Genomic DNA, 21,849 nt, shown 5'->3' with positions numbered 1-21,849 from the left:
CGATTTTGTCGTCACGTCGTTATCATCAAAATTCGTAGAAACATTCACGATTTAATCTGAAAGAAAGAACGAAGGAAAGAGAGAAAAAGAGAAAGAGGAAAAGAGTGAGAGGAAGAAAGGGGGAAAAAAGATAATTTGAGCGTCAGCTTCGCGCGACATATTCGTCACGTTCCTGCGAGACCGCAGCCGAAGCTTCCTCCGGCAGATCATCCCGTTCCCCAATGGCACGCTTATCATTCGCGTTTGCCGTGTCGGCGATCGCCATTTGTACGCAAACAAAACGCGCGTTCCTCGCGAGCGTACTACGAGCGCGTCGCGCATTTGTCAGCCGCGAGTCCGCACGCGGCCGTTCGTTCTCTCCGCAGAGCGCGTCCACGAAACTTTGCCGTTATCTCTCGGCGTGTATTCGCCTGTCTGACAAATCGTCCCTCGCAGCGGAGGGTGGCCAGAGGAGCAGGAGAGGACCACGCGGAACTCTCATCCTCTCAGCACCTCTCCGCACCCCCTCCCGCCCCTCACCCCTATTCTTCGTGCTGTTCTTCGCCATGCGATCTTCCCTCGATCCCGACGAGCGAGCGAACACGCGTCCTCACGCGAGGATCGCATTATTTTTCCCGCTCACACTTCTCCCCCTCCGCGTCATGACCCTCTCGTTCGTCATCGCCCTCGCGCGACCCACTTTCAATCCTTTCTCGTTTCTCTGTTTTCCTTCACGCGACGGAAGCGCGTCACTGCCCGCGCGCATCGTTATTTGTACGCCGGGAGATGCGCCCCGATTTCACGCGGTTTTCACGGTCGAGCGCAGACGGCTGGATTCGTTAATCAGGGTCGAATCGATGGAAACCAGGAACGAGGAACTTGCGAGTTCCAAACTATCGGTCACAAAGGCGGCGGACGTCCGCAGAATAATTCTGCCTGGAAATATCCTTCGCGAACGTACGTTCTAATCCGCCGTACGTTTTTACCGCGACACGTATGAGACAAGCAGATTCGTGTTGAAATTAACACGGAGATTACGTGCACGTTGCGCTTCGCTCTTCCTTCTCCTTCTCGCTGTTTCTTTCTCTGCCTTTAACCAAGAGCAAATACGCACGGAAATACGTACTCTCTTCGTACGAGTCAAGAGCGATACAGCCCGGCGATATATGCTGCGCATGATTTATAACTAGCGTGCGTCCGTTGTAGACTCCCTCAAAAACTTCATCCATCATAAATGTTTAATGAGTCGACAGAAAGAGAGAGAGAGAGAGAGAGAGGGGGGGGGGAAGAGGAGGAGGAAGAAGCGAATTAATCGAGATTTATAATTGCGACCTTTTTCCGGGAATGAATAATAAAAAGAGCTCGACAGCGCAGCCCCCTGCGGGGGATGCCTTTCCTTATCGATATTTTATTAGCGTACGAGCTACTCTCACATCGATCTATGTAGCATGCCTTGCTTTTATGAGTCCTTCACACCTTATGGCCGGTCGTGTATGTGACTCACGCACAATGCGAAATATGCCGAAGCACCGAAGGGAAGGAATTTTTTCGCGCTCGTATAACGCCTTTTTACCGTACCGCGATAATATGACGGGATGTGGGCGCGCGTAATATACAGAGTGTGAAACCTATTCGCTAGATAGCCTTCTCTATTTTTTCTTTCTTGTTCTTTCTCTCTCTCTCTCTTTCTCTCTCTCTCTCTCTCTCTCTCTCTCTCTTTCTCCGTAATCCGCGTCACCGTTGCGGTTCAGGAATAATATACGATATAATATCGAGGATCGCGCGCGCGAGGAAGGCGAGATCCGGCGGGGCCGTGAGATCGAAGGGCCACGTCGGCGAAACGGGAAATGGAAGCGCAAAAATACGTTCCATCCGGAAAACACGGGTGCCGCGCCGCGCTGCGTCGCGCGGCGCGTTGGTCTGGGAAATTAGAATGTAAACGAGAAAACGCTGAAAAAATATACGCACAAAACGAACTCGTTTTGACGCGCCGGGAAAAAAGATGTAAGTAACGCGATATGTAACGAAATTCGAGATATAAATCACCGAATACGCGGAGAAAAATATGTCGGTGCACGAATAGAGCGCGAAATAAATACGCGCGACATATTGGCGATAGGATACGGGACCGTATTGACACACGAGATTATAGTGGAAATACCGACTAAACAAATTACAGACTTTTTTTCGACGAGAGGGAGATGTGTATGTAGAAAGAGAAAGAGAGAGAGAAAGAGAGAGAGAGAGAGAGAGGGGGGGGGAGGGAAAATGAAGACACTCCATGTGTTATAAAATAATTATGTTAGATTGCGAGGTCCCCGATATATCGATGTCCGATACCCGGTCGTGATTCCAACGTAATTTTAATTGCCCATTTCCATCTGGCGTTGTAATAAAAGTCCGTGCGCGCGTCGATGTTGTGCTGCGCCTCGTTACCGATATTATTATTTTCAGATATTATAAGGATTTTCGATTGCCCGTCGTCGTTCCTCTTCCTCCTCCTCCTCCTCCCTTCTCTCTATCTCTATTAACGAGAATTAGCAGCTCCGATGTACACAGTCTCGCGCAAAAGCTCAGCGAGGAAAAGGTAAATCGTCTAAATTACCTCGACGTCGTTCCCCGCGTATTCTTGCGAGAAACGAAGGTCTCTAAATACGACCGTTACACGTCGTGCAGCGTGCCGTCTCGTAAAATCACTTTCGTATAATAAAATATTCGTCGAGTCGCGAGAGAGCGAACTCGAGGGGAGAGGAACGATAACGAAGCGAGGGAAGGGGCAAGGCAGGTAGATAGGTAGGTAGGTAGGTAGGTAGATAGGATGGAAGACGGAAAAGGTCGTAGTCCTTGTCGTCCTTCTCGGAATTAAATTAATTAAGCCAGATTATCTCGGCGGATGTAAAAAACTTCAATACGGCGGACGTAGCCCAGCAACTTTTCCAGCTCCGCCGTCGACGATGAAGACGCGACGGGACGGGAAGAGGAAGAAAGACGGAAGAAGAAGACCGAGCTCTCGTACTTTTAATTCGCTTAGGCGGTCCGCGACCGCTTTAAGGCCGAGGGGCGGCCTTATTATGGCGCAAAGGCAGGTGTTAAAATCTCCCTGCGCTCACATGTTTGCGTCGCCGGCCGTCAATTTTCATTCCAAAGTTTTTCCGTCTCCGCTCGGAAGAACGCGTGATCTCCCTTTGCGAGAGTTACCCCCTCGCTGCTATATTCTCCACTCTTGATAGAGAAAAGGAGAGAGAGAGTCCTGAAGCGTGTTCTCTCTCTCTCTCTTTTCAACGCATCTCGCATCTCGTGCTCTTCAAGCACGACAACGACGAGGAGAAGCTCCCACTTTCTCCCGAGACGACGCACTTCGAGATAACTTTTCTCACTCCTCGTTTGCCAGCGAGTTTTCGCGGCGCGGCGCGCTTCGGCGATCTTACGGCGCTTTAAGGAGCGAGAGCAGCGCGGAGATTCGCAATAGCGATATTTTGTTTCGGTTTGATGTCGGAGAAAATATGTAGATAAGCTCCCGGGAGCTCGGAAGCGACGGGGACATTCCGCTACCGTTTGCATCGCGACATCTCCTTCACGGCGGCTAAATTATCGCGCTTTTATCTCCGAAGAGTTTGAAAAAATATCCCGACTCGTCTTCCAGACAAGGATTAAGTATAGCCGACGCTGTGAGATATAATCGCCCTTACGCCTCATTTTATCTTGTTGTCTAAAGAAAAAAAAGAAACGACGAAGGGAGAGAGGAGTATAGAGAGAGAGAGAGAGAGAGAGAGAGAGAGAGAGAGAGTGGGAGGGAGAGAAGGAAGAAGAGAGAGTATCGATGCCCGCGCTGGAGCTTGCCAAATATTTTACAAGAACTCCACCGAGCAATATCAGCTACGTAATCGGAAATAACTCGATTCGCCTGTCGGTTTATCTTGCGAACTTTCAAAGAGTGCTGCGAGCGTTCGAGATGCTCGAGGATTTCAACATGCCATCGTCGTCATGCGTTTAATTAATACTCGGTTTATCGACTTCGTGCCAACGCGCGCTGTCGCGTCGTTACACAAATCTCTACGAAATCCCGTCGTCTCCGCCGGGATCTTGCGGCTACCTTATACTATACTACACAGCGCATCACAGCACAGCACAGCACAGCACAGCACAGTGCAGCGCAGCCCGGCGAAAGTTCGTTCGTTAGCTCGTTCGATGAAAGTTTTCCCGGTCTTGGATTTTCCCTCACTCTCGCGACGTCGTCCTTCTCGTCCTCGTCCTGATCGCTCTCATCGTCGTTGTCGTTGTCGTCGTCGTCGTCGTCGTCGTCGTCGTCGTCGTCGTCATCGTCCTTGTCGTCATCGTCGTTGTTTTATATCGCCGGCGGGTAAAACCCGATCGAGAGACACGCCGACGATTTCGCTGTTTCATCAGGCCAAGAACTGACAGCTGAAAGGCTGCGGAGCACGCAGCTGCGGCGATCTAAATTGCCTAAATCAGGCTCGCGAAGCGTGCCGCGCGTGTACATATAACTACGACGGGACGTAGCAGACATTCGATCGACTGTCACGAGCCTAATTGCAATATCGTCCGCTCGTAGCCCGGCATTCGAAGCTGGCATTAAAGTGGAATCCCATTTCGATCGACTACGCCGTGAGTATCGAGAAACTCTCGCGTCTCCGCCAGTCGATACGCCGTGCGACGGCAGGAGGGGACGCGTTTCGCTCTCTCTCGCACGAGTTATCAGCTCGCGATGAGTTCCGGATACGTGAAATTAATTAATTGCGCAGTTCGCGATCCGCCATCGTTCACAGCACCGAGGCCGTGTCTTCCGACCGAGCTAGCCGAGCTAGCTAACGTTGGCGTTAACGAGCGGACAAGTATTTTATTAATTAACGAACAGAGTTTCTCTCCTCCTTCTTCTCTCCCGGCGGAAATACACAGCGGCGAGGCGCACGTGACAAAAAAGTCACCCTCGCCGGCCGTCTGTACTCTCTTCGCTCGCTCGTAAATCCGTCGCGCCGAGAGCAGCCGGCAAAAACGATCGAGCGCGGATGGGATCGGTGTCGGAGGCGACGGGCGGAAAGATGCTGCGGCAACTAATGCTAAAACCGGAAGCCTATTGATCCGTGGCCTCGCGCGCAAGTTGGCCTTGAAAAACGAGAATTTGAAAAGCAAATTCGCCGGCTGCGAGCCCACGCGCATCAGCGTCGTTGTTCGTCGACGGACGGAATCCGAAAGTACGGAAACTCAATAAGGTCTCCTCGATCCAGTTACGCATCGCGCCTCCGGTCTCGGTCGAGTCGAGTCACCGGGTATTTCTTTCTACCAAAACCGCGCGACGGAAACTTTTCCATGCCCCGTTCTTCTTCCCTTCTCGCGGGCCAGCGCGCGCCGCGCGATTTCCCAACTTTGTCCGCCACCACCGCCGGCGGGAAGATAATAAAATCGCCGACCGCGATATCGGGACGGACGGCGAGCGAAACTCGTAACTGCGAAACTGATTCACGGCGGACGCGTTAGTTCGCGCGCGCTGCTCAACTCCGGAACACGATTAATGCTGAATCAATTAGCGACGTTGCGCCGGCAGCGAGCGATCTCATCTCGCGCGCGCCCGCGCGCGAGATCCAATCGAGATCGGGGATGCGTTTTCCTTCGTGCATAATATATCGCTCGAGATTTTATTGCGCGATATCGAGGCGCGCAAGCGCTTCCGGGCGATGCAGCGCGTGCGGCCGGCGGCTGATTTGCGAGCGACGCAAGAAAGCTTTCACAACGACGTCGGGTTATTCCGGTGATTTCGAGCCGCAAGGTCGAACGCGAGTCGCGCGCGCCTCTGAAGTTGATTAAAGTCCGTTATCGAAGGAAATATTCGCGTCGATTACAAATGGCGGCTCTCTGTTCTCTCGGTTCCGTATGGCCGTGTAGCGGCGGTAGGTTTAATAAAACACGCGCAAAGTATACGCGTTAACTTGGTTAACGTCGTAGCGACAGCTCCGTTGATTTAACGAACTGCAGCCGTACGAAACGAGTCCGGCGGCGACGAGACGAGTCTCTTGGTTTCGCGGACGAAAAAAGGAGAGAGCTCATTGGGCGAACACATGTTGAGCATGTGTGATGTGCTGGTCGGATCGCGCTCGCAGGTGGCTCGGGTGCAATTTCGTCGCGGCGGATGAAAAATACGAGAGATGAGGGTGGGATCAATTTCAGGAACGATCGATTTTGCCGCGATCTCCTCGATTTTTGACTTTCCGCTCGGACGCGAGTGGAAGTCATCTTTCGAGATACGTGTACCCCCGGTGCGGAAAGAAAAGATATAACGCTCAGATATAACGCGAATAACGATGATCCAAACATACGACAAATGATGCAAGATGACGGTCCGAATGGAGCGACGAGGAATGTTTCCTGCGCTAATTTGAATACGATGAAGCGTTCGCGCGCGGCGGGACGTTACTCCGGTCCGTGGGATTTTATGGATCATTCCGCGGAAAAAGAACGGCTGGCGGTGATGTGCCAGCCGCTCAGAGGAACAGCGCCGTGCGTATAGATGTATAGATCTCTGTGTGTGTGTGTGTGTGCGCGAATGTAGTCGTAGTGACAAGCAGAAATATAATATATTACTCAGACACGCGGCACATCGAAATGGCGCGCCCGGCCATCCAGCGGGTGATATTATATAATTTATAGAGCAGTACACACTGACGCGCGGTTTAGTTATAGTTTGTCGGGCTAGAGCGGATCCTTTCCATTTCCCACCCTCCCCACCCACTCTCCCCCGTCCCGGCTCGTCTTTTGTCGAAGGGATCGCGGAGATGTGTTTTACGCGAGAGTGCAGGTGCTCGCTCCCACGTAGACGCAAATCCAGAAGCGCATGCCGCGCTATACATCAGCGTTTCTCAACTCGATGTTGCGCCGATCAATACCGGCTTTCGTTCAGTCCACGATAGCTGCGCGAGGCTGGCAACACAGCGACTGTCCACGATTCTTCTGATTCAAATCATTGCGACCACGCGCCACACGACGCGCGAGCGGAGATATCGAGTCGGCAAAACGCGGCCGAGATTCGATAGTTATTAAGATCGTTGATGCTCTCTTGACGCGCGCACCCGTTTTATCCCGTTTCGCTTTGTTTACGCGCGCACTCCTCGCGGAGGATTTCAGCGGCCCCGTAACGATTTCCGATGCGGACCCGACGCAACATTGAGAAACGCTGCTGCGCACGACGCCGCAGAACGTTTTGTACATCTACGCGTTCCTCTCCTGCGCCCCGGGGTACGATCTACGCTCCGAGATTCAGATCTCCAATTAGCTGTATATCAAGTTGAAGGGTGAACGCTGAACACAATCATCCGATTCTGCTTCCCACTAAATGCGTAGGTGTGTGTGTGTGTGTGTGTGTGCGCGCGCGCGCGCGCACGTGCGCGTGAAAGAAGCTTATTTGGTGGATCGTGGGCGATGCATTTGGGACTGTCATCGGTGAGAATAATGCTTATATCAGGAGCTTGACTTAATTTCGTACCTTCCTACGCGCCATCTACGAATAACATGTTACGTTTATGCGTAACGCGTAACGGGAGCGTAAAGTGAGCTATATATCAACGGCCGGGCACGAGTCGATCGGGAGATTCCCTTTTGGAAAAAAGGGGAAAAAATAGCAAAATTGTCCTCACTTCACAGAACGGGAGCGTTTTGACGGATAGAAGTGGCGGTTATTGACAAGCAACGATCGAACGAGCTTGTTAACAGTTTGCAATTTAAATGGCACTTGCGAGCGCGCGTGACTGCGGTCCGCGCGTTTTATCTCAACTGTGTTTCACGGCGCCTTGAACGCCAATCACGACGTTCGACGTAATATTCATAATCCAGTTTCCCGAATCCGACACGCAATACGTCGGTGCGCCCTTTTATTCGCCTACTAATTGTTACTACGTCCCTGCCCGTACGCGCGGGCCCCGGAGCGTGTAAACCGAGATTCCGATCTCCAATTAACCGTGCATCAATCGGATTTCTCGTGTCGGTATAACCGCGCACACGGAAACCGTGCGAGCGTAATCATCGAGAGAACGAGGATCGGAAACGACGTCTCGGTTGACAGAGTCTTCGACAGAGGGGCCGATAAATGAGCTTGTTCGGCGAATACGAGTTAATATTTCAAGCCAAAAGCCATTATTACAGCGAGTCGCCTTCGCTGATTCTTCTCCGGATCCTTCTTAAATAGTCCACGAATAGATTCCAAGCGAGATATCTTTCAGCTGTGGACAGGACGAAATCTTTAATTTGAACCGACTTCTCCGACTTCTCCGACCGAAATTTGCGGCGTCGGCGAGTCTAGCGAATTCGTTTCGCAATTATTATACATCTCGCGATGCGATCCGTCTCCTTGGTAAGCCGCGTGCGTACTATTTTTCATCTCGTGCGTTTGAAATGTCTTTTCTCGAAGGAAGGTCGCCGAGAAGGAGAGCCCACATGCGGTGCGCGAGGAGTGTCAAGGAGTCCGGGGCTCCGGGGTGTCACTTAAATATTCCTCGCGGCGACGCGGCTCGAGCGATCTTTCGTTACGAACGAAATAATCCCTGTACTTCATTAACGCACAGTCGCGATACTTGGCGATGTGACGCGTGCGACGATGCATTCGCTCGCGCACACTCGCGTCCGGGGTATTAACCATCACGGACACGAGAGCGGGTCTCCGGGAGTGCCTCGTTTCAAAGCGAGATGCACACTCTGACGAGTCGAGATTTCGATCTCTAATTAGCTGTATATCAAATGAACGCGTTCAACCGAGTCCACTTGAACACGGAACGCCCGCGCCGGTGTGTCGCCGCGGGTCGCGCCGCGCATGTGTGCGCGTGTACATCCTCCCCTGGGTGCATCGTACCTCGTCTGTGTTCACGTCGGGTCCTTCCATCGGGTTCGACATCGGCGCGACTCGTCCGCCGCGCATCCCGCGCGCTGACTTTGATTTGTAACTCGCGCGTCGCGATCAGCGTACGTACGGACATGATGCAGCGCTGATAACCGAGATCGACAGATGATTAACGGGGTTAGGAGAGGCGAAAACGAATACACGATCGTGTGTGTGTGCGAAGCTCGGCACGGACGCGATCCCAGGCCGAACATGGAGCGCACGATCGTGCCTTCGGCACAGCGGAAAGAAAATACGATGGCCAACGTGACGACACGAACAGAGGATAAAGCGTATCCTCTGTTCGAATTTTCCCCACGAGGAAGCTGCCGAGAGTCCTGATGAATCGAGCGTCGCTCTAATTGCGAAGATGTCTGACATTGTCGTAACCGGCGAATCTTGATTGAAGCGACTCGAATTCAGTCAGCGTTGATGATAACTAACGATCACGTAAAAATAGAGACTATAGACTTTGAGAGCGATCGTGTGTCGCGTTGTAGATTGTAAGTCTTTTATCTTTAATGTCGTTTACGAATCCATGAAAACGATACGCTCGTTTAACCCTTTAACGCTCGACCTTTTTATGAGGGGTTTAAGAAAAAAATTTGAGTTGTTTTGAACTGAGACTGTAAGTAGTGATAAAACCAAAAAAAATATCAGAATTTTATATTGGTTTTTTTTTATCGTTCGTTTTTTCTTTATTGGTAAATATGATTTGGATCCTAAAAGCATATACGAGCAAATACGAGCAACCTATACGGAGAAAAATGAAGGATTATCTATACGACATAACTCTGATAGTCAGCTTGACATTTTTGAGCTGAAATTTTACTTACTATATTTGTGAGTGAAGTTTATCATTCAGAGCGTCAAGCTTACTGTTTCAGAAGAATATCTTATAGATCACCATTTAGATAGTCAATCGTCCCTTCATTCTTCGCCGCATAAAAAACTGTAGGTCACCAGGTTTCACGAAAATAGCTTGATTTCTTGATTTTCGTGTCCACCATATTGGATTTGCCATTTTGTATTTCTGTATTCTTTTAATTTTACATTTTGCATCTGAGAAAGCTTCCAAATGTATAAAATTATAACAGATACCAATCTATTCATTTATAGTGCACTTCTAGATGTCAGTAACAATGCTAACTATGCTTACTTGGAATTTGAGAAAACATGTTATCATTAAAACTGAGCTAAAAACAGACTAAACCGAATCTACCTACAATCTATATATCATTTTTTAGAAGAAGAATTCACCTTTACAGTGGTGCAAAGAAAACGAAAATATCTCCTTTTTTGACTAAGTTATGGATTCTTAAATGCGTTTCTGGTAACTATAGTCACCAGTAGGCATTAAAGGGTTAAGACTACCGACGATGGCGAACGTATTCCGCGAAACATGCCAACGTCGATGCTACGAACTAGCGAAGGCGAGATGGAAGAAGCTAGGAGGCCCAAACTCGAGACTCCGAGGGAGGCTACGTGACTCAGAAGTTTAGCGAGCTGAAGAAAATATGATTCAATTTTCCTCGAGAGTCCCGAGGAGGATGTGCCATCATTTTTGGAAATGATATTCTACGTGCAGCAGCGGAACGTCTCGTGTGCGCGCCGAGAGCGCGCATTTAGAGGAATTGAAGATGATAAATCTCCCGGCGTAATGGTTACAACGAGAAGTGAGAAAGAGAGAGAGAGAGAGAGAGAGACGTTATCGCGACGGGGACGTTATTCCAAATGATCCGCGGGGATCATTAAAGTCACTTCTCTATAAATATCGCGTCGAGGGAATATCGGGTCGAGTTTCCCGTGACGTAGGTCTTCGTTTATTCATTAACATCGCGCACAGCTGCGCATTTTCGCGTGGCCGTGCCGCGTCGTCGCCGCGATAACGGATAACGCGGATAACGGGACACGCGGCGACGAGTTGTGCTCACGTAGCACGGAATAAGCAACAACTACTCGGCGGCGAAACGAAGAGTAACAAAGGAAGGTGTCTCCCGACCGAAAGACAATTTTTGTCGGACACGGAGGAGTATCGCCCACCTACCGTCGGGCGACGATCCAATTTCCGCCGAGATACTTTTACCTAACCGACGCTGGCGCCATGATGGATACTCAAAAGCCCCTAGCATCGGTATACAGAATTTTATCGTTCGCTGATGCAATTTTCATCGGGACGTTCTATCGGCGCACCAGCGCGGCGGTGCGGCGGGACGCCGTGTGGCGGACACTCGAACTCCCATATATCATTACGCGGACTTTTACTACGCTCGCGTATATACGTCCCAAGTTTTGACACTCAAGTCAGCTACTTTTTTATCGCCTATTTGAAGCGTGGCGCGTCGTCAGACCAGTCGACGTAAATTTATAAAGGCCGACGTCTGTACGAAAGTCAGCAACGGTTCCGTCGCTTGCAAAAAGGCAGAGCATTAATGTAGACGTTTCCGAAGCGATGTTAAATAAATACTGCTAAATCCCCAACGAAAAATTCGAAGATAGCACACACTTTCAAATTTGTTCGTCGTGCATCGAAATGTACACGGTTTCACAAACTAGACGCTTAAATTAATCCATACGTTTTTCCATGTCCTGCGATAAGAAGAGAATGTCAGTTTCGATTATGAAATCAAAAGAAATATAATTTCATCGTTTCGAGTATGAAAGATTTGGACAAACAGGTGAAATAAGGCTTAGGACGAAAAGATCAAGTGTCTTTTTTGGCTACTTGGCGCGCTACCGCGGCCATCTGTATCTGCGTAATACAGAAAGTGAAAGACTGTAGGCACAAGTCAGCCGGGGAACCGAAGTGGCCGCAGCGCAGCTCATTGTCGCCGCGCCGTTCGCGGTAAATACATCAAAGGATCACCACGATACCGAAACGCGGCTTCTTCCCTGTAGCTTCTGCCGGAGGAACCGAGTGTGGGGTAGAACGACATGTTCGAAGCCGGAGACGTAGCTGACGAGGACGACAAACGAGAAATTGGAAGGCGAAGCCTTGGAGTGGCTTAAGCTCGTCGACAGTTAACAAGTTCTCGTCGAAGATCTCTCCGAACGTCGCCGTCGCCGTGGGCTGCGTCAAGGGCCCGGAGTAAATACACCTAGCTACGCGCACGTTACAGGAAATGGTTGTTCACGACGTTAGAACGCGCATACACACGCGCACACATATACACACTCGTCGCAGCTCGCGGCGTAACAGCAACGTGCCGGAAGCGCGACGCGTAAGCTACGGATATTGTGACCGCGCGTCTACATCGCATCGTCCGACGTTGTGATAGTGCACGATAGGTCGTGATAGTGGATGCTGGAATACGGTATACTCATCGAGCAGATCGATCTGGAATGAACCAGATCAGGTCGTTTGTGTTCCTTCCGACTAAACGGAGCAAAATAATATACGAGTGACAAGACTCGCGACAGAGACGGAAAAAAGATTCGTTCTTTCTCCACTGATATATTTTAAATCATATATTTCGGCGATGTGTCTACAGTTACGCCACAGATTCAAATATATTTCACCAGAGTCGAATGAAAAGTAAGCGATTTTTCTTTCTTATTTCCAGAGAGATACAGCGTACAGTGCTCTCTCTCTCTCTCTCTCTCTCTCTCTCTCTCTCTCTCTCTCTCTCTCTCTCTCACTCATTCCCTATCTCTCACCGAGCTACCCCTAAGAGGACGATTCCTTTCGACTCGCAACTACCGTGAAATTCGCAGTCGGGAAAAAGGCTCGCCGCGAAGTGTAACCCGGTACCGTGGAAATTTCATTTCGCGGCTCGTCCGGCCCCGGCAAATATTATCGTAAATTTCCGCCTTGGCGTATCACCTGCGGTTCTCTGTCGCCTATCTCCGCCTCTCTCTCTCTCTCTCCGGCGCGCCCCGGAGAAATATTTCTTTCCCCCAGGCCGATAAATCAACGCGGTCCGTTCGACACGACGGTCATCAATAACGGTAGTGCTTAGGCTTTTTCCGCGCGGCACTCGCGCCGGAATATCGAAAGCCCCTACGGGCATCACGGCGCTTCTCGTTCTCTCTCTCTCTCTCTCTTTCTCTCTCTCTCTCTCTCTGTCTCGCGTGTATGCGATATATGTGTGTACGCGTGTGTATGTGCATCGTCGTAGCGTGCAACGATCTCTCTTTTCCTCGCGCATGAGAGTGCATGCGCAGCCTCGAAAAACTTGCTACCGCGTGCAAGTTTAATGGTTCGGAACGGCGTTGCGCCAAGTTGCACGGGCTCGTTTATTTTTCACAGACAGCCAACCGTAGCCCCCTTGCGAAAGGAAGCGGAGAAAAATTACCCGGCGGACGCGTAGCCCAGGAATTAAAAGCCGTATTATCGGCGCCAGCGATGTTTATAATATATTTACTTGGCTCAACATATATATATATATATCGGGGAAATAGGAGTGAATGTGCGAGACTGAATAAAAAGTGGGTTGATCATTTAAGAAAGCGGGACACCGCGAACGTCGTGAAATAAAAACGATCGCGTGGTGGTCATTTGTATCGACTTCATTCAGTGAAAGAGCTCAGATATAAATCAGCCGGAGCACCAAAGTAGCGGTAGTAGGGGCTATTACGCTCGTAATTCTGTTAAGATTGCACCGGAGCAAGGCGGCGCGATATATTCGCCCGGGCAAAGAAAGTACCGGCGGGCGATTTCGCCTGGAAATCGCGGGAAATTCGATGACGATGGAGCGTGAGAAGGGTGGGAATTACGAGAGATTGATCGGCGGGAACAATTGAACGGAGGCATAATTATACCTCAAAGAAGGTGAAGAATTCGATCCCTGCGATGGAGAGATATCTTCGGATCTCTGGATGAATTCATCCTAAGCCTAAACGAACGCTGATAACGACAATAAATTTTATAAAGCGTTGAATTTTACTTAATTACAATTAGGAAAGCTAGTCGCGATGCCGGATTTGATGCTTTACAACGATTCTGTAATCATGCAGCAACGTTCGCAGTCTTTTCCTTATCGTCACGATTTTTACACGACCGTTCAAACATCACTTTGTATTAATAAACATAATAACTAATGATATCAATAAACGACGATAATTATGTACCTTCTATTCAGGAACTAGCGTCAATGACAATTAATGGAATAATTAATTTTACGCTATTAATGACATGCTGAATATATTTGGAAAGCTTCCGCGGCGCCCAAAGTAATTATATAATAATTAATATCAAAGTGTATATGCGGTGCGGGGAAGCCCCTCCGATAGGACGATTAACCAAATGAAACTACCAGAAAAGTTCGAAAAGCGGAAAAGCGGCGTATAATAAATATTATACGCCGGACGAAAAATATCCGGTGTGTGAGGGTTTAATAATTTTAAAAACTTCGTAGTTTCTAAATTAAAGTTCTGGGGTGAAGTCAGTTAAACGCGCGAGATAATCGGACCGAGAAAGATAGCGATAAAAAAAGAGGTGATGTGTATGTCACGAAGTTTCTCGCAATCGTTGGACATCAACGGCGCAAACGCCCGGCTTACGGTACGCCTATTTTTATCATAACGAACGGCAATTTCTTTTATCGCTGCCATCGTGCGAGAAAAAGGAGGCGACAAAAGGTAGACGGAGCGCGCGCGTTGAGCACGAAAGCGCAAGACGGAGCTTGAATTATCGCGGATATGGCGTGTTTTAGTTCCGATCTGTAAACAAGAATTTAATAACGGCCAAGTCAGACTGTCCAGTCTTCAAAGCTAATCCTTTTCAGTAGATTTCAGGAATTTCAACAATTGCGCGCCTCGTGCCACGGCACGAGAAAGCGTCGACGCTGATATCAGGCGAGGAGGATCGAGTCGGCATGCAGGATTCGAATTATTTTCCAGTTTAAAGACTTTGTTCCGTCACGTGTGAGCAGTGTCGACGAGAAGTTAACAACTCGATGCCGAGCAACGTCAAACATTCTTGCGCGAGATGGTGGCAATGGTGGCGGCAATGGCGAAAGCGCGGAGAAATCATACCGCCTGGAATTCGCGCCGCGGATATGCTCCATGCGATATGAAATTCCATAATGTAATTAAAGCCGAATATCGTCGCAGCGGCAAAATTGTTTTCGGCCGGAAATATCTGTGCCGGAACGACACGCAATTAGCTAGAACCGCAGCGGCGCGGAGTCGTATAAATCAATTCAGAGACGCCCGTAAATCAGTCTTCGGGATTCGGTTTCTCATTCTCTCACTCGATCTTTCTCTCTCCCTCCCCCCCCCCTCTCTCTCTCTCTCTCTCACAACTGTTCGACCCAGTTTTCAACGCTACTGAGAGAAGACGAATCAACAATTCTTATCGCAAATGAAGCTCTAAAGCGAAAGCCGACTGTCAGACATTAAAACGTCTCGCGTTTGTCAAAAACAGAAATGCCAAAAAATTGATTAAACAAATAAAAAAGGCTAAAAGCGGTAATATCTCCAGTGATATTAATCGATGAAAAGGGCTTCACGCCATTGTCGTTTTAATATGTGCAAAAAATGTATATATAAAACGCTTTCATATTTTACATGAAAAACGCTTGTCCCAAATATATGCGCGAGAGCATGTTTTGTGTTATTAATATTCTGTTGAAGCATTCGCAGAATGTTAAATCTGTATAGTATTTATCGCAAAGAGTGTTGTGAAAGAAATAGCTTTTGGACCAGCGTGTTCCAATCCGACTGGTTTTCCGAAATAGCAATCGCTGTGGTCTCGAATCAGGTATAACGGATGTGTATATTAATTGCACGTATTTGTGCAAAATGCTTTTCTGGCATTTTGTTGTATTGTGTAGCAAACGTAGCGAACGTGCGCGACGCGTTGGCGAGAAAACGTTTTCAAGCGGCGCGATGCTTTGACGTAATTATGATTCGTCAAGGATCCGCCCGGAAATCCGCGAAAATGATATCATGAAGATCGAATTCCGTCATTTCCGGCGTAGGGGCAAATATTTACACGGCTGGAAATTCCGTTCGCGCTGATGGATGTGTGCTCGGTAATTGGCTGCAAATACACGGATGAACGCCTTCGTGCGCATACATTCACTCCACAAGAGGGGCGGGGGAGGGGAGAGGGGGGAATAAAAGAACGTGATATAAAACGAATGTACGAAATTGACATTTTTGTCATGTTATGCAAGACTAGTTGCGCGCGGATTTCATTTTTCATATTCGTCGAATAACATCAATCAAATCCCTTTACCTAACTCGACATTTTTTTAAATATTACGGCAGCCGTTCCCGGTTAATGATACAGATATCGGCGGAGTCGAGCGCCAATTTTTATCGTCTCAACATCAACGTTCCGGAAATTCGCTCTAAACTCGAGGAAGGAGAACGTCGGTGTATATGAAATTCTCCACTTAGCACCACTCTCTCGCACGGACTCGAATGCGTAACAATGCGGAGAACGACGCGCTTCGCGCTCGCAATTTTCCAGCAAGACTCGCATGCAACACGCGATTTAACGCGTTTTCTTATGCCGCATCCGGCAAAAAGAAAGAACTCGCCATCTTCGAGGACAGCCCTACACAGCTACGTCCTTTGACTTAGCCCGCGACTCCTCAGCGCGAGACAGTGATTTTCCGGGGCGATAACCGTGATTTTTCCACAGACGCGGTCGCCTCTCGCAAGCGCGAATCGAAATCGGTTGAACGACCGGTAGACACCTTTTGATGTCGAATCACTCTTCCTCCCCCGGTCTGTCCCTTCTGCCGCTCGCGGCGAACCCACTGAAAGGTTCCTAGGGCGCGACACGAACACACTCGACTGCCGCATACACTTTATTCCCAACCCATCGTTCCGTCTCAGCGATTTCGAATTCCCGAACAAATTTGATCGTCGTCGTCGTCATCGTCGTCGTCGTCGTCGTCATCGTCGTTGTCGTTGTCGTCGTCCTCGTCCTCGTCCTCGTCGTCCTCGTCTCCCTCCGTCTTCGTCTAGTCGAGCTCGCATCCCTACGTGACGGGAAAATCGCGGGCTTGCTCGCGCGTCGGAAAGCCACTTCTCTCCTCCTCCTCGCTTCCCCTCATCCGGTATATAAACCCTCATCCGCCAACCTCACCTCTCTGCCACTCACTCTCGTCCACACGGCGCCCCCCCCCCCTCCCCGAGCCTCGTCCGCCCGCGACTCGCGCTCTCTACTCTCGTATTTTCCTACTTCTCGCGCTTCGTGGTTCTACTTTCGCACGCGCGATTGTGCCCTGACGAGTTTATGGCGGGTCCTCGGCGGAATCCCAAACGCGGCACGTACACGAAGTTACCGACTCGAACGAGGAGCGAGAGAGATCTCGAGACCGTCAAGGAGAGGCGCGAAGAAGCGCGCGCGAGATGACTCCCCGGTTCGCACAACGAGCAATCTCACGATGGTTGGCATAATTTCGAGCCCGATGACGGTACTGATAGCCTCTTGGGCGTTTTCGCGCATCGAGTCAGTCTCATTTGCAAATGCGAGCGGCGTCGATTGGCGCAGGCTAATTTCAGATACACGCGGTGCATGTTTCATTGAGCGCATTTGCGGTTAAAGATACGCCGAAGGTAATTTAAGGTACAATCATCGAGAAATATTAGCTTTCAAGCTGCTCTCTCTCTCTCTCTCTCTCTCTCTCTCTCTCTCTCTATCCATCTATCTTTCCTTTTCTCCGTAAGAATCAATGTCCTCAATTTGAAATGTTGCTCGGCACAGGACCAGACGAGGATTCGCTTCAAAAACTGATTAAAATCTGCACGAAGCTCGAGTTCTCCGAGGTAGATTCATTTACGGGCATTTCAGGCCGATCGCAGATCGACGTCACAGAATTCGTAAGCAGATTCAACACACAAGAACGCTACGGTGAGTAATTAACGCGGCATCCGCGCGTTGATTAAATTTCACGCGTCGGGAGCAAATTCATAAATATCCGCAGCTGCGTCGTTTCCGACAAAGGTGGCTGCAACTTACGACGACGTAGCGAAAGAAAATTAATGACTACAAAAGATTACTCTCCGGACTCCGCGGCTGTCCGATGAAATATCATAAATCGCGGGCTTGCTATGTCTGAGAAGTTTTCATAGCCGACCACTTCCATCTCGTTCTCTCCTCCTCTCCCTCCTCCCCCTCCTCTCTATCTCTCTCTCTTTCTCCCCCTCCTTCGTTCGTTTCTACCCTCTCTCGATCCCACCTCCTTTCCGCGTCTCATTCTCATTACGAACTTCCCGGTCATCAAATTTTATTAGCCCCCACTTCAGCCTCGGCCGGGCCGCCTTACTTCTAACTCAATATCGTAGATTCGTAGTCTCGGTTTAACTACCCACCCACCTACCTTTCACAGCAGACGCACACGAAAGCGCACGATTCACGCACACCTACATATATCCCGGCATAGACGTTCCTCTCTCATTCTCTCCCCTTTCACGCTTTCTTCATCTCCTTTCTCTTCTTGTACTCCACAACACGCGCGCGTTTCTCTCCCTCGCATCTTTCACTAACTCTCTCTCTCTCTCTCTCTCTCTCTCTCTCTCTCTCTCTCTCTCTCTCTCTCTCTCTCTCTCTCTCTCTCTCTCTCTCTCTCTCTCTCTCTCTTTCTCCCCCTCTCCCCGTCTCGCCCACCGTCGGATGTAAGCGCGGCGAGCGACTTTGAAAGCGGCAATAATTCCGTGCTCTACGGTCGAGAACTAATTTCCACCGGCTCTGACAGGGTGCTACCAGGGAGAAGGTGGGGGAGGGTAGAGAGCAGGCAAGAGAAGACGGAGGGTAGTCTCACCTTCGGAACCCCCACTGGCTCCTCGTTCATCGTGGACGGTTCGTTTTCCCGCGCGCCCTTTTATCGTCCGACAATGGTTCGCCAGGGTGCAGCCGTCTCACCTCGGCCCTACGTGGTCAAGGGTCGCAGCCAATAAACCGCCTGCCAGCGAGCTACTAACCTACGTGCCGGTCGAATTCGCGGAAAGGTGGTAAGGACGGCCGGGAATGAGAAAAGGAGAGGAGAAAGGATGAAGGCGAAAGGGACGACTGAAAGGACAAGGGAGAGAAAGAGAGACAGAGAGACAGAGAGACAGAGAGAGAGAGAGAGAGAGAGGGAGGCTTTCCTGATGGCGCGAGGTTTCCGCTTCGCGTCCTTTAATTGCGACGGCCACGTTGGCGGCTGGAATTGGGACTAACGACTTTCTTTCGGTAACGTTTAAAAGCCACGCCGACGGACACGTATGTGACGTTTACGGACGTGATACCGTAACGGCCGCGTCTGCGTTTTACCGCATCTGAGGGACTGACGTGTAGCACGACTCGGAAAACGCCATTGGAAAGCAAACGGAGGACAGAATGCCGGGGTAATCGGGTTAAAATTGCGGCTGTGAAACGATTTCAAGCGCTGCGGGATATAATTCACTGCCGCGAAAAGGCTCATAATTCAAGCGAGTCGAAATTTTGATGTTACATTAATTCCGCAAATATCGTTGAACTTGAATCCTTATAAGCCGAGTTTTGTCAACAATTTCCGATACAGTATACATAAAGCCTGCTTTGCGAAATTGCGAAATCTTTTTGTCAACAGAATATCGTTTCTTTTCTTCCTTCATATAATTTTGGTGATTTTGAAACAATATGTACCTATAATATGTAATATGCACTTGCAATCTGCATCAGTTTCGAAAGAAACGACGTTGTTCGTCTCCGCGAAAAAGTTAAAAGTTAAATCGCGAGATGCGAGATAGTTGTGGTAATCGACGAGATAGCGATCTGAAGTTCGTTATCGCCGTGCATTATATTCGATGGACGGGACCGTTGCGGGTAATGAAAGTTACCAAAAGCTAGTAAGCTATAAAATTAAATCCACACTGAGGAGATAAAACGAAGAGAGAACACTTTCGAAAGACCGAAACTTTCCGCTCCATATCGCTCAACAATCCCGACTCAAATTCTAATTAACGATCTCTGCAAGTGGGAATTATCATCTTCACTTCGAAGATTTCATTTTGAAGCCTCTCTCTGTTTCTCTTTCATCTTCTCTCCCTTCCTTCCTGCGCCCTTCACTCTACCTATCTACCAATCTATCTATCTGTCTCCTCTCCTCTCTCCATCAGAGACGCGTATGTTCCCTCTTAATTACGTATCGTTATACGAGAGTTCGATACGAACGAAGCAAATCCGGCTAAAAAGATTGGAGAGTCGACAAATTGAATGATAAAGGCGATACAGAAATTAATGGCGTTTTAGTTACAGGTTGCGCGACATACCCCCGGCAATCGCGAAAAAGCCACCTAATCCTCTTACGTCTTTCGGACCTCGCGTCCTGCGCTGACCAACTCTTTGAAAGGTTCGCTCTGTAAGCTCTTAAACCCATCTCGGCCGCGGCAATTTCAGACCAATTTCGAGAAAATTCAATCGTGAAATATACAGCGCGCGGCATGTTGAGCCGCCGGATCGGCAGGAACAATAAGGATGCGAGGGTCAAGCCCTCTGTCTCGTGTCACGACACAAATCAATTTGCTCGTAAGCCCACCAGCTTAATAATACGCTTAAGTGCAACCGTAATTGCGAATTACACGCGTAAGTAGCCGCGATCGTATCTCGAACGAAATCGGAAACCTTAATTTCCCATGTCACTAAATACTCACTCGCGTCAGAGTGAGAAATCTGCATGAAAATATCAACCATCGCTATCATTATATCATTAATAATAACTGCCGAGTTCAAGCCGCGCGATGAGAAATTTCGCTTCGTAAAATTGTCATGCGAAAATCATCAAGAGAATCAAGAGAACCTACCCCTCATCGCGATTCGAAGCTCGAGAGTCCAGGAACGCGCTGCCGAGCGGAACGTCTTGAGAAAAGGATAAAGACTCACCTTCGATTGTGGCGTTTGCGGGGCTTCAGCGGTGAGTAGCTGCTTCAGACCCGTGTGTGCGCTATTCGTTGTGGCGGTAGCACCAGGTGTGCTCGGTGTGCTGGGATTGCTTCCAGGAGTGTTAGGCGTATGAGGCCCGGTCGTGGGGCTGCTAGGACTGACGCTCTCGTTAACTTTGCTGCCGGCATGATGATTCTCCGTGTGCCTCCTCAGGCTCCTCGCGTCACAGTAAGACTTGCCGCATCCTTCAGCCTTGCACTCATACGGCTTCTTGTTCCGATGCGTCAGCATGTGCCCGTTCCTGCAACGGAAGAATGAACGTTCGCTCGATCAATCTCGAGGGAGGGCGCCGCGGGGGCGTCGCGGGGAACTCACGCGGAGAAGCTCACGCTCTCGCGAGAATCAACGATTCAACGCTTAACCACTCGCGATAGTTAACGTCGCGCGGAAATTCGCTCGTCAAATCCGTCATCCTCCATGGCGACGGCGGAGGGAGAATATCACCTGCGCTGGCGCAGCGCTTCAAGCGGAATATAAATCGACGGCCGTGACACGCGTCTCGGTCGCCGGGAAATATCGCGCAGCGGCTATATCCTACACGGTAATATTCCCGCATTCGGATTCCTCTCGCATCCAGCATTAATCATAAGAACGTCTCGGGCGACGCGCGCTACATATATGTAGAACTCGCGGATACGCTCCAAGGGCACAGAAATCTGATCATACACCTGCTCTTTAGTGCCCGGCCAAAATTATGTCGAGCCGATTACGCCGCTATCTATATCGGCGATCTACTCCGGCTCGGAAATCCCATATACCGTCGGGCACGATTCCTGTCTTATCTAGGAGGAACATCTAAACTCATCCCCAGTGTGCTGTCCTTACGCCCGCTGGCCCGCCTAAAGACTTATCCACTCCATTTGCCCGATATTCCGGCTGACATCGACGAGGCAAAACGTGCGCTTAACGCGTTCGCGAAGGCGCTTCGGTGAATACCTCCTCCTCTTTCTTCTCTTGTGCCACTATCCTCTTTTTCTTCTCTCCTCTCCATGGTATGAGATGCCAAGGAAATGAGAGAGGGAGGGGGAGAGAGAGAGAGAGAAAAAGAGAGCGAGAGAGAGAGAGAGAGAGAGAGAGAGAGAGTCTAGCTATTTTCCGTAGGAACGTTAGAAAAAGGCGTGGAAAA

At 49.6% G+C, this 21,849-nt stretch overlaps 1 pseudogene; it reads right to left on the bottom strand.

The window, feature by feature from the left end:
* Window positions 1-21,849, bottom strand: part of LOC112590758 (zinc finger protein rotund-like) — a 301,308-nt pseudogene that overhangs the window by 5,556 nt on the left and 273,903 nt on the right.

Source organism: Harpegnathos saltator, unplaced genomic scaffold (assembly GCF_003227715.2).
Source record: "Harpegnathos saltator strain DR-91 unplaced genomic scaffold, Hsal_v8.6 scaffold144, whole genome shotgun sequence".
NCBI classification, from domain to species: domain Eukaryota; kingdom Metazoa; phylum Arthropoda; class Insecta; order Hymenoptera; family Formicidae; genus Harpegnathos; species Harpegnathos saltator.
This window is presented reverse-complemented; position numbering and strand designations above follow the sequence as displayed.